The sequence below is a fragment of the Mustelus asterias genome, chromosome 18 (genome assembly GCF_964213995.1).
Source record: "Mustelus asterias chromosome 18, sMusAst1.hap1.1, whole genome shotgun sequence".
Lineage (NCBI taxonomy): Eukaryota > Metazoa > Chordata > Chondrichthyes > Carcharhiniformes > Triakidae > Mustelus > Mustelus asterias.
In genome coordinates, this window is record NC_135818.1 from 60308567 (window position 1) to 60323067 (window position 14501).

Genomic DNA, 14501 nt, shown 5'->3' on the forward strand with positions numbered 1-14501 from the left:
GATTCCCGGCTTGGGTCACTGTCTGTGCAGAGTCTGCACGTTCTCCCCGTATCTACATGGGTTTCCTCCAGATGCTGCGGTTTCTTCCCACAGTCGGGAAGACGTGCTGGTTAGGTGCATTGACCAAGCTAAATTCTCCCTCAGTGTACCTGAACAGGTGCTGGAGTGTGGCGACTAGGGGATTATCACAGTAAGTTAATTGCAGTGTTAATGTAAGTCTACTTGTGACTAATAAATAAACTTCAACTTTAAAATCTTTCTTGGACTGGATCCATAGAGAGACGGGTGATGGGCTGAGTAAGCAACGTGAAGACAGGGATTCAAGACTCTTGACTCTGTCTGCTGTATAACCCAGAGCCACATACAGGGGACAATTTTAACTGAACTCACCAGGTGAGAAACGCAGGTGGAACACTGATTTTACACCTTGGCCGATGGGAGCAATTTTAACCAATTCCATCCATCAGGAAACAGATAGGATTGGATGGAATGTTGGATTCACACTCTGCCTGAATATAATCTCCATAAAATCAGTGTTACACCTGATATCATTCATTTCTCACCCACCAAGTTTGGTTAAAATTCCCCCCATTCCCCCCATAACACTTTGATCAATGTTCCTATTAATTTGCATATTTCTTAAAGATGGTACTAACATAATTTCATATTCTGATTTAGGAATTGCCCAAAAATGAGCAATGCCTGTACGAATGGGCCTTTCAAAATTCTAAGCCCATTGAATTTAAACAGGATAAGCTAGTCAAAGGCACAATGGGAACCAAATTGCATGAGCTTCAATCATTGGATTACCAGGGCTTGGAAACAATAGTTTGAAATCCCATAGTATATGCCATCTATTTAAAGTGTGTATTTTTCAGGGCATGGAAATTGTTCCAATCTGTGCAGATCATCCCCAGCATTCAAGTCAGCCCTAGGGTTCCAATCATGAAGAGCTTATTGGCGTCTAGAATGTTCTGTGTATAATTTCAGTATCATTGCAGTAGTATGTAGCATGGTGGGCCACTAATGGAGTAACTATTAATGTCCATTAGCAGGAAAGGAACACACATTCACTTGGCAGTCTTTTTCTATGAACAGATCAAATTTCTGTGTTCTGGCACTCAATCGGCCAAGAAGCCAATCCTTGCATCTGGCTTTCTGAAAACTGTAAACAATTTTTCTAATGATGATGAAACATCCTGGACTATGAAAGCTGATGTGAGACAAGCACACCATAAGAGTAAGAGGAACAAAGGACTTATGCGCAGAAGTAGGCCATTCAGCCCTTTGAGCTTGTTCCTCCATTCAATAAGACGATTGCTGATCTAGTTGTGGTCTCAACTCCACTATCCTCCACTCCTTCCCCCAAACCAACCATTACCTTTGACTCCACTGTATCAAAAGTCTATTTAACTCAATCATAAATAATTTCAATGACCCAGACTCCACTGCTTTCTGGAGAAGAGAATTCCACAGACTGACAAACACCAGAAAGTGAATGTGTTAGTGATCCTTCTCTATACCGCTTCTTACACAATTATATCCTTTTTCAAATAAGGAGACCTAAACTGTTACACAATGCTCCAGATGTTGTTTCATCAAGAATCCATACAGCTGCAGTAACACTTCCCTACTTTTACATTACATTCTCCTTGGAATAAACACCATTCCATTTACCTTCCTAATCACTTGCTCTATTTGCATTTTGTAATCTATGCACCAGAACACCCACAAGTACCACCAAGTTCTACAATCTCTTTTCATTTAACTCATATACTTCTTTTCTACTCTTCTGCTGAAGTGGACACGTAGGCCAGAATTTTACTGGCTCGCCCCACCCACCGATGGGTGTAGAGAGCCAGTAAAATCACGCAAGAGCCAAGAAATCAGATCATGCCCAATTTCTTGGCTCTCATGATCTTACGAGAGCCAATAATTATACTTAAATGTTTATTTGCATGTCTGTAGTGAGCCCGGCGCACAGTTGTCCGGGCTCACTTGCCTTTATGGCCTCGACAGGAGAGGTTCTCTCCAGCAAGGAAAACATCTGCCCCCCATGAATGGAGAACAGACGTGTTGGCCTTGCCGGTGGAACCGGAGGCCATTGAGACACCGCCAGAGTGGCTCAGGGAATGGGGAGTTGCCCCGTGGGTAGTGCCAGCTTGGCAGTGCCACCCTAGCACTTTGGCACAGCCAGCCTGGCACCCTTAGCACTGCAGCCAGTGCCAGGGCCTATGGGAACAGGGCAAGGGGCAGAGCCCATGGAGGCAGGGCTGTGGGCAGGGCCTATAGGGGTGGGGCATGGGGTGGGGCAGATGGGGCAGGGCTTATACGGACAGGATATTAAGTGGACAGGGCCTGGAGGGGATGGGGCCTGAATGGGTGCCCGATCAGGGAGAAAGGACAGGCCCCATTGTGCACTTTGCCTGTGATTGATGGGGGGAGGAGGGCTACCCACCAGCCTTCCCAAGTTTGTGAGGGTGCCTGTAACAGCAGGGCCTTGGCAGTTATCTGTTTGTCAGACCTCTGCTGTTGGAATTGCGCATGTGCAGAATCAGAGGTCTGTGCATGTGCAATGGCTCTTTCTGCAGACTGGCTGGTGAATTAAGCCTAGTCCACTGCCTGCAGAGCTAGAAACAGTCTGGACCATTTTTTCAATGTCTAAATATATAGGATTGGGTGTAAAAACTAGCCCAAATAATGGATCAGGAACGGATTTTCATACTAGCTGGACACTTTGAATCATTCTCATAAAATTCCGCATGTACACATTTTGAGGAGAGTGGGCTATTTAAAAGGCCGGTCTCAGCTATGTTGGCCAATTAAAATGAAAGGTCTTCTAGTTCTCAACCCTCACACACTCTCACCCCAATACACTGTCCATGCCCAATCAATGCCATGTCATGTCCCCCACTCAGTCCTGTTTCAACATGCTTCTAGATTCCTCAGCTCTCTGCCCAGCCTCATTATGTATTCTTTGGTTGAGAGTTCAGACATCCATTTCAATACTAAAACACCCCAAAGAAACCGTTGCTTGATTAACAACTCTGGCTCTCTGGTATCTTCTGTCAATTTCACAATGTTTATTGACACAAAGCAAAGAGGTTACAAGTGCTTGCAGTTTCATCTATTGAAACTTACAAGAGTTTGGATGATTGACACTGTTTTGGGCTGTACTAAAAAGGAGGTTAATCTTTAAGAAAGTGGAAAGCTATCAATGAATGACTGGGTTTTTAACAAGTTTTTTAAAAAACCTCATTGTCTGTCACTATAGGATTCATTGTTTCTATACAGTATGGGGGGGGGGGGGGGGGAGAGGTGAATGGACATGGAAATGCCATAGCTTTGCATGGGGATATGAGGGGATATAAGGGGTGTGTGGGGAAGATACCTTGGCATGAGAGACATGAGGAGGACCTTTTGAACTTACTTTAAAAGATCCCCTCATGCAGACTATGGTTCCTGACACCTTTGAGATGCTGTGAACCATGTTTAACAATCTGTGGCTATACCTGGTATGCTCTTAAGTTTGGAAGCTCTGTCCCTTCCTGCCACATTCTGGTTTTCATTACCCAAATTGCTACCCAGCTCTATTACCTCATTGTTTCCCTTTGATTTATCATATCTCTCCTCACATTATCCTTTCTCCCATATTTAGTTTAAAGCTCTCTCTAAAACCTGAGTTACACAACTTGCCAGAAAACTGGTTCCAGCATAGTTTAGGTGAACACCATCCCAATGGTACAGCTCCCACTTTTCCAAGGATTGGTGGCAGTGTCCCATGAATTGAAACCCATTTCTCACACACCTTTGAGCCTTGTATTCATCTCTCTAATCTTACTGACTCTACCCCAATTTGCTTGGTGCTGTGATCAATTCGCTCATATACCTTACAATCCTCATTCTCATCCATACAAGCTGCAAGAACCTTGAGCCTGTTGGGCAATTGCAAGGGCTGGAGCTCCTCCACTTGCAACTTCTCGGTTCCTCTACCTGCCTCACTTGTAATAACACCCCCCTGTCCCTCACCACTGACTAAATCAGATGACCCCTATCTTAAGGGGTGTGACTGCCTCCTGGAACAAAGTGGCCAAGTAACTCTTCCCTTCCTGATATGTCACAGTGTCCATAGCTCGGCCTCCAACTCATGGACTCTGAGCATCTTTAGGCAGGGCGTTCTCTTCAGCTATACTGAAACAGGGATGTTAGCATTCTCAGCATTGCAATGAAAGAGATGGACTAGAATGGCCTTTGTTGTGACTGGAGAACAGAGAGAGAAGAATGCCTGTGGAAAGCAACTTCAGTTTGTCATGCAATTTGTCCATGATGAGATAGTCAGAAAGGAAAAAAGGAGAAATGTGTGATTTGATTGCCACGATTTTTCCTTTTGCCATGCTGTATTGCACATTTGCCTCAAGTGGGGAGAGAGTGTGCAGTGTTACATATTTTATATAAACTTCTGCTCAAAAATAGAGTAGCTGAAATAACTTCTGACAGGCCAGTTCCCCTTCACCAAAAGATTTATTTACAATGGTTTGCAATACTCAGGCAGGTACTTCCCAGTACAGTGTATTCACCCTGAGTGCTGGTGACCCAGATACTTCATGTTACATGTCTCTGTAGAGCTCCCTGATTGGGCAGCCTTAACAGGCCTCAATTAGGGATGTCTTTTCACACCAACCAAATAGGCCTCAATTAGGGAGCTCATATTCCAACAGGTCCAACTCACGGACCTTGTTGAAATTACAATAGCAAACTCTTTTGATAATGTGCCTGTCATCATAGAATATATTGCAAATGTTGTATGCGAGCTCTAAGGAGTGGGGGTGGAGGGAATAGGTGCAGTGACGGTGAGAGTAATTGGTACAAAGTTCATAAGTCACAGGAGTAGGGATGGAATGAGGTTTTGGGGAGTGAATGTAGGAACAAAGAACAAAGAACAGTACAGCACAGGAAACAGGCCCTTCGGCCCTCCAAGCCTGTGCCGCTCCTTGGTCCAACTAGACCAATCGTTTGTATCCCTCCATTCCCAGGCTGCTCATGTGACTATCCAGGTAAGTCTTAAACGATGTCAGCGTGCCTGCCTCCACCACCCTACTTGGCAGCGCATTCCAGGCCCCCACCACCCTCTGTGTAAAAAACGTCCCTCTGATGTCTGAGTTATACTTCGCCCCTCTCAGCTTGAGCCCGTGACCCCTCGTGATCGTCACCTCCGACCTGGGAAAAAGCTTCCCACTGTTCACCCTATCTATACCCTTCATAATCTTGTACACCTCTATTAGATCTCCCCTCATTCTCCGTCTTTCCAGGGAGAACAACCCCAGTCTACCCAATCTCTCCTCATAGCTAAGACCCTCCATACCAGGCAACATCCTGGTAAACCTTCTCTGCACTCTCTCCAATGCCTCCACGTCATTCTGGTAGTGTGGCGACCAGAACTGGACGCAGTACTCCAAATGTGGCCTAACCAGCGTTCTATACAGCTGCATCATCAGACTCCAGCTTTTATACTCTATACCCCGTCCTATAAAGGCAAGCATACCATATGCCTTCTTCACCACCTTCTCCACCTGTGTTGCCACCTTCAAGGATTTGTGGACTTGCACACCTAGGTCCCTCTGTGTTTCTATACTCCTGATGACTCTGCCATTTATTGTATAACTCCTCCCTACATTATTTCTTCCAAAATGCATCACTTCGCATTTATCTGGATTAAATTCCATCTGCCACCTCTCCGCCCAATTTTCCAGCCTATCTATATCCTGCTGTATTGCCCGACAATGCTCTTCGCTATCCGCAATTCCAGCCATCTTCGTGTCATCCGCAAACTTGCTGATTACACCAGTTACACCTTCTTCCAAATCATTTATATATATCACAAATAGCAGAGGTCCCAGTACAGAGCCCTGCGGAACACCACTGGTCACAGACCTCCAGCCGGAAAAAGACCCTTCGACCACTACCCTCTGTCTCCTATGGCCAAGCCAGTTCTCCACCCATCGAGCCACTTCTCCTTGTATCCCATGAGCCTTAACCTTCTTAACCAACCTGCCATGTGGGACTTTGTCAAATGCCTTACTGAAATCCATATAGACGACATCCACGGCCCTTCCTTCATCAACCGTTTTTGTCACTTCCTCAAAAAACTCCACCAAATTTGTAAGGCACGACCTCCCTCTTACAAAACCATGCTGTCTGTCACTAATGAGATTGTTCCGTTCTAAATGCACATACATCCTGTCTCTAAGAATCCTCTCCAACAACTTCCCTACCACGGACGTCAAGCTCACCGGCCTATAATTTCCTGGGTTATCCCTGCTACCCTTCTTAAACAATGGGACCACATTCGCTATCCTCCAATCCTCAGGGACCTCACCCGTGTCCAAAGAAGCGACAAAGATTTCCGTCAGAGGCCCAGCAATTTCACCTCTCGTCTCCCTGAGCAGTCGAGGATAGATGCCATCAGGCCCTGGGGCTTTGTCAGTTTTAATGTTCCCTAAAAAACCTAACACTTCCTCTCTTGTAATGGAGATTTTCTCTAACGGGTCAACACCTCCCTCCGAGACACTCCCGGTTAACACGCCCCTCTCCTTCGTGAATACCGATGCAAAGTATTCATTTAGGATCTCCCCTATTCCCTTGGGTTCTAAGCATAATTCCCCTCATTTGTCCCTGAGAGGTCCGATTTTCTCCCTGACAACTCTTTTGTTCCTAACGTATGAATAGAATGCCTTAGGATTCTCCTTAATCCTGCCTGCCAAGAACATCTCGTGACCTCTTTTTGCCCTTCTAACTCCCCGTTTGAGATCTTTCCTACTCTCTCTGTATTCCTCCAGAGCTCCATCTGTTTTTAGTTGCCTGGACTTAACGTACGCCTCCCTTTTCATTTTAATCAGATCCGCAATTTCCCTGGTTATCCACGGCTCTCGAATCCTACCTTTCCTATCTTTCCTTTTTACAGGCACATGCCTATCCTGCAGCCTTATCAATAGTTCCTTAAAAGACTCCCACATGCCAGACGCGGACTTACCCTCGAACATCCTCTCCCAATCAACATCCACCAATTCCTGCCTAATCCGGCTATAGTCAGCCTTCCCCCAATTTAGCACCCTGCCCGTAGGACAGCACTCATCCTTGTCCATTATTATCCTAAAGTTAACAGAGTTGTGGTCACTATTTGCCACATGTTCCCCTACCGAAACTTTGACGACCTGGCCGGGCTCATTTCCCAGAACTAGGTCCAGTATAGCCCCCTCTCTAGTCGGGCTATCTACATACTGTTCCAAAGAACCTTCCAGTACGCATTTTACAAATTCCTCCCCGTCCGGTCCCCCAGCTCTAAGCACTTTCCAGTCTGTGCCAGGGAAATTAAAGTCCCCCACTACAACAACCCTATGTTTTCTGCACCTATCCAGAATCTCCTGACATATCCTTTCCTCCACTTCCCGTGGGCTGTTGGGTGGTCTGTAGTACACCCCCAGCATAGTGACTGCACCCTTCCTGTTTCTGAGTTCCACCCACAGCGACTCAGAGTGAAGAGACGTGGGGGATGGGAGCATTGTGGGTCATTGAACTCAGTTGATGCAGGTGTGAACAGAGAGTTCTGAGGTGTGAGGTATAATGCTTATCTTGAATAGTTAAATGTTCAGCATTGCAGCCATGTTATGGGAGCTAAGCTTGTCTCATTAACATCCTCTCTAACCTCTTCCCACAAATGACTGGCATATTCCCAGGCAGGCTTTCTGTTCATGGGAAGGGGAAAACTGGGTCCACTGCTTTCAAGATGGCATCTGAGCATTTAAGGACCAGGTTTACATGTCTTTCAACCATTTTTCTGATCACAAACGCTTCCTCGTGTCTGCAACCAGAATGTACCTCACCTTTAAAATGTGTTGGCTGACTTTAAGTAGCATCAGTGGCAACCACCCCCCACCTCACCCACTCAACTTCTCAAACTGTTATGCAACTAAAAAGCATTTGCTGCATGCATGACCCATGAGAATGAGCTACCAGCATGAATTTCACGTGGGTCCTGCACCCTGGTGCTGCCTCTACTTCATTCCCTGATGTATCTCATGTACAGCTTCTAAAGGTAACAAAGCTTTTAAAAATGAATTATCTGAAGGGCTTTTTCTGGTTTCTCCAGATGACCTTGCGTGATGAAAGGCAAGTGAGAAAACTATGAGAAATATCAACAAAATATTCTGCTTTATTTTGATAAAAGGTCATGGACCTGAAAAGTTAACTTTCTTTCTCCACAGATGCTGCCAGGCTGAGTGTTTCAAACATTTTTGTTTAAGTCCCAATTTATACCTTTGGCTTCAATGTGTCTGCTCTATTTCAGGCAGGTCACGTACTTTCTATTTTCCCACTCCGTCTTTAGCAAAATCATCTTTTGATAATACATCTTTGTTACAGCAAAGTATTTATTTTTTGAAAGGTATTTCTTGAAAGTTAGGTAGCAAGCAATCACCCCTGGGGTAACATTCTTCATTAGTGGCCATCCTGCAGTTTGTTAAAAGAAAATCCATCAATTTAAAATGTTCACTACGTCCAGCTTCCTCAGAGATTTAGTCAATGGCAGCTGGCACACCCACATCATCATTTGGTGACAAATTGTTTCTCACGCTCTTGCCAAAAGAAGGTAGTGACTACTATCAAATCAGAGGAATAAAACATTCCTTTTGAAATCACATTTTCACTTTGTAGTAAATGACTAAAATGAATCTCTGCTGGGAATTAAATTGGGACAGTAAACAATGTGCGGGTAATATTAGTTGCTTAGTGCCTGGAGCTGTGATCAATTCAGATTTGATTTTTTAAAAATTAATACTATATTGACCAAGGCCAATCAGTCAACTTGCCAACCAATCAGCACCCACTTCCTCTTGTGATTGCTTGAAATTTGGCATTCTTGCATTTGTCTTGATGGGTGAACAAATGCCTCTCTTCAGTTATATTCAAGTTCTGTACTACCAAGTGACTGTTATTCATGTTATATTTTCTTCATTCATGTGCTACTACTTATTGGCCTCCGGACTGGCCATGAATTAAGTGAAATTGGACTACATGAAAGGAAGTGCTCCTTAAAATATTGCTCTGGATGGCACTGGGCATGATGGTTCATTGAGCACTCAGGCTGAAGTCAATGGGAAAGAAAATGCAAAATATGCTGCCCATTTGCTAAGAGATTGGGCGGAATATTCCCATCTTGCTCCCCGCAGGAATTGTAGCAGGTGGGACAGAAAATTTGGTGGACCATTTAAAGGTCCGTTGATCTTGAGGGGGAATTTCCAGTCTTGGGACATGCGTAGCTGGAAAATCCTGGCCATTGTTCCACATGACTGATGTCAGCCAACTTCACCCCAGACATTTTACAGACTAAAAATAAAATGGAATGAATGCCAGCATCTTTGTTAACAGCTTTCATAGTGATGCACATATCCAGTTTACAACTAAAAGATCAACTGAAGTGGAAATCCCCTAAACGTTATTGCTGAAAGACAAGCCTAGCACTACATTAGTTGAAGCTCTGCAATTCCATGAAAGACCTAGACCACTTATAACAATTAAGAACAAAGTGATTTGTTAATGTAACAAATGAATGGGATTATATGATTATCAATGTTGTTGGAATTTTAAGTTTACTAAAGGATTTGAACTACTTTGGGTAATCTGGTGAAACTGTGGGTGGAATTTTCATATTTTTGAGACTAAGTGCAGTGGCAGGCAGTTCCGGTGGTACTGGTCCTGCTGACCAGAATGATGGGATCCCACATCAGATTCAGCACTTGGAACCTCATTAATTGTGCACAGTTGAGTTCCCCTCCAACTATCCTGGCAAGCCATCAGTTGATTCATCCACCTCAGCTGATGGGTTTGAAGGTCCCAGTGCCACATTTAAACACCAGTCCAGCACACTTAGGTCACTTTCTCCAGCCCACCTGTCTTCACCAGGCCATGCGGGATGTCAGCAACCTAGAGGGAAAAGGTTAGTAATCTCAAGAGCAAATATGTTCCTCAATTCAACCATCCTCCCTCCGAGACCATCGCCTGCGAGGCACCCTGCTCCACTTGGGCCTCTACCCAACACATCTGGAGTCTTCATCCATCCCCTTCCAGTAAACAATGTGGTATCCTTTGAGCTTGTTGTTTGTGAGCTTTTCGTGCAGGCCTGTTGGGGTCCAGCTTCCCTCCCCCCACTCTTCCCTCTGCCTGCCCTCGCCCTATCAAACCCCCCCATCTTGTACAGTCCTCATTCCACATTGCCCCCCTTGTCTCCATCAGGCCACCACACCCACTGGCCTCACCTCACATTCCACCCCTAGTCGAACTTTGTTGCAGTGGCTGCATGAGTCCCACAGCGCAGTGCTGTCCAGATAAATGTTGGTGTGTGGCAACAGGAGGGAAGAAGACTCTTGTACTCCCCAACCCCTGGCACAGAATTGAACCAAGATGGTGACACAGGAGGGTCCATGGGTCCAGCAGCATGATGCTGTCCATGAAGATCAGCTCGGCATGGAGATGGAGGACTGGAGCTGGTCTGCCCCGGCAGAGTGGTATGCAGTGCACCTGGAGCAGCGCAGCACAGTGGGAAAAAGCTTTGTTGCACTCATCCTGCAGTCTCTTGCCAGCTGAGGGCTATCTTGTGCACGCCACTGTTAGCAAATTGGTTTGATGTCGACATGATTTCCCGCTGATGTGATGCAAGATTAGAAGGCCTTATGGGACACCATCAGATTACTGTTTTAATGAGCATTCATGAGATGTAAATGGCAAATGTACCACCAGCCAGTGGGATGCCCAAACTACCATTAACCCACCACTGGGAGAATTGCAGCATATTTCTAAGCTGGTAGGTTTCCAACCTTTTGGCTCCAATCAGTTTCTCCACACCCGCCCGTCACCAAACTCACCACAGGCAGGTTGGGAGAGGTCTATGTTTTCAGCACCTCTGTGCAGCAGCTGCTTAGATTTTGCTGCCATTCTGCTCACTTTCCAAATTTAATTCCTGCCTTGAATGTCAATCTGTGTGGAGTTTGCATGTTCTCCCTGTGTCTGTGTGGGTTTTCCACCAGATGTGCTGGTTTTGTGAGGGACATTCCGGCAGCTACTGCAGCCAAACTGGTGCCAAACATTACACTTTGCACTCCTTTGGATTCTACCAGTAGGGCCGAGATACCTGAGAAAACCCACATAGACATGGGGGGGAAGGTGCAAACTTCACAGACTCCTGAGGCTAGAATTGAATCAGAGTCCCTGGAGCTGTGAGGCACTAGCACTAATCAGTTTGCCACCGTGCTGCTCAATAAGGGAGGGGGGGGGAAAAGAGATTCTGACACTTGGGCAACCCAGAACCCCCATATATTCCACCCAGCACAAGCCATCAGTGCACACCCATTGTCTCTCAAGAGACAGGAAGGCCAATATATTTAAGGGAGTAGCCCTGAAACCAGTTTTGATTACATTGTCACTGTGTTGACATTCTGAGGCCCCCACCAAGTCTGGTTTGGATGGGGAAAACACAGTAAGGAGTCTAACAACACCAGGTTAGAGTCCAACAGGTTTATTTGGTAGCAAACGCCACTAGCTTTCGGAGCACTGTTCCTACTCCCACTCACCTGACGAAGGAGCAGTGCTCCGAAAGCTAGTGGCGTTTGCTACCAAATAAACCTGTTGGACTCTAACCTGGTGTTGTTAGACTCCTTACTGTGTTTACCCCAGTCCAACGCCGGCATCTCCACATCTTGGATGGGGAAGCCATTGTAATACTTTAAGTTCAGAGTTGCCATTGAGATTTAATCTTCCGTTTTGTTCAGTATGAAACATGGAGGCAGGCATTCTGGAAACTCCATACTCTGCCTATTGTCTATAATTAATTTCATGGTGACCAAAGTCTTTAGTCGTTTTCTCACCATAAGAGGTGACATGCAATGATGGGAATGGTCTTCATCTGATCCTACAAGTCATTCATCTATTTTGTTACTTCCATAGAGCGTGAAATCTTTCAGTAAGAGATTTAAACTTCCAGTTACTAGCTAAAAGAATGATGTGGAAAGATTGCATGTTTTAAAGCTTTTACTGTAACAAATGACTAAAAACACTATCGATGAAATATTGTTTCATACTGGTGGAAGGATCAAGAACCAGAGGATGTTGATTTAATGTGATCGGTGAACAAAAACAATGGCAACATGAGGAAAAACATTTTTATGCAACAAGTAGTTAGGATCTGGAATGCACTACCTGAGAGTGTAATGTAGGCTGATTCAACTATGGCTTTCAAAAAAGAATTAGATCAATAGAGGAAAAGGTTACAGTGGCTTTGGGTGAAAGGCAGATGAGTGGCACCAGGTAAATTGCTCTTGCTGAGATCTGACAGTGATGTGACAGGCCAAATGGTCTTTTTCTGTTCTATAACTATAACTTGATCCTACGTGGATTATTATTTATTTTTCTACTGTAATGTAGCTACCATTGATTAGCTAATCTGTATATTTATTTTAGTGACCACATAGATTTATCACCATCTACAAATGTTATATTGGGTGAAACAAGCACTATTCTCCAAACTATCTAGAAATAGTGTGAGCATAGGGTGGAATCATATAAGTCACTGCTTCCAGAGAATGTTTTTATTCTAAAAGCAATTTTCAGCGACTAACTTGACATTAATTCCATGAGTAGCAGCTTTATTTCAAGGTGTCAAATTGAGCTGACTTAATTCATAGCCTCTGTATCAGCAAGCTGTTGTTTTGGATCCTACTCTGGGACTTACTTTATATACTTGTGTAAAAGGCAGAATTTTGAGACCCATTTTTAGACATAAGGTTAGGGGATCAACTTTTATACAGGTAATGTTTTCGAGGGGCTTACTTTCAAATAAAAGGGAATGGGGGAAGCCATCGCTGAGACTTACAGAAACAGACAATCTGTTTCTCATCATTTGGGTACGTGTCTACGAACAGTCCTAAATCTGGAATTCATCTTTGCTTCCAAACACAGTGCCAGAGCTTAATCAGTCAATGAGGATTATTTTTTCCAGTCTCATGAATAATGAACTGGACATGGAGATCCTGGTCTTTCAGGTAATATCAGTTCCAGGTTGATCTGCTTTTACTGCGCTCATCGGGTGTTAGGTGAATGTAATGACTCATCAACACGGTGCTCTCAACAAAATTCTATCGAGTCATCAAACACGTGCCCACACGGTTTCATCAAGCTGTGCTCCCGCTTCAGAGAGTTTCCCCCGATCCCCCCAAGAGGAAATGGTGGCATCGTCTGAGCCTAAGGTTTCAATGCTGCTAAGGGAAGGGAAAGAAAGGAAGGGACACACACCATTGGAAAATGTCATACAATACTGTTTTAATGACTATTGGTTTGAGTTATATGAAAAATTAAGGATGTTTTTGGACAAAAGTTAGAGATCAACTTTTACAAGAGATTGACTATCACTCAAGTATATAATGTAATCACGTATATAATTCAGGGTACCACCCTACGCAGCAGAGATGGCGGTGCTGTTGGAGTTCTTGTCCTTCTTGATGGGACACTAAGGTAGAAAACAGTCTCTATCTAACAGAATGTTAAAAATCACATGGCCATATTGTGGTGAACCATAGTTGGTTACCACTATGAGTACTGAACCATAGATGGTCAGCACTATGGGTATTTGTAGATATGTTACTGTTGTCACTGTTGGGGTTAGGGTTGGGCTGTTCTACCTGTTATTGTTCTGTGGTACACTCCAGTTGGCTCCGCCTACCTGGAGAAGTATAAAGCTCACTGCACTGCCTGGTGACCCTTTAGTCTGGGATTGTATTGTATATAGTGTGCTCCATTCTTGTTAGTAATAAAAGCCTTTATTTCCCGGGTACAATCTAGCCTCCCGAGTGATTTAATCGCGCATCACATATTTAAAGTAAATGAAAGAGTTTCTCTAGTGACTTGTTCAACATTCTTCCACGAGTACACTATCAAAACGTGGATTAATAAATTATTCATTCAATTGCTATGTGTGGAGATACTGCTGTGTGCAAAAAGCCTGTAGTGCTTGCCTACATAATAACAGTGAATGCACCTAGAAAAAAATCAACTGCAAGAAGCATGAAGTATGTTTCTGTGAATCATTCTCAGCCCTAGGTCTTCATCTGCTCCTGAGTGACCTCCTGGCTCTCTCAATGTTACACAGTGTGACAAAGTACAAAGATGTTGAACAACCGGGACCCAATGTTTATAGGGCAAGAATATGAAATGTAATAATATTTTCAATGTCATGTGATCGCGTGTCACATGATCAGACATCACATGGTCAGATGCCAGGTGGTCAAAACATCACAGGATCAAACCTCCAGGAATGTCTGCAACCAAAGTTAGTAAACGAAGTTTGGAAATTAAATGGTTTAATGATGTCACCATAGTGAAATGTGATTATTTTAATATATTTTAGGCCATCTTATAACCTAAAAATGATTAGGTTGTCTTGTGAGGTTGGTCCCTTG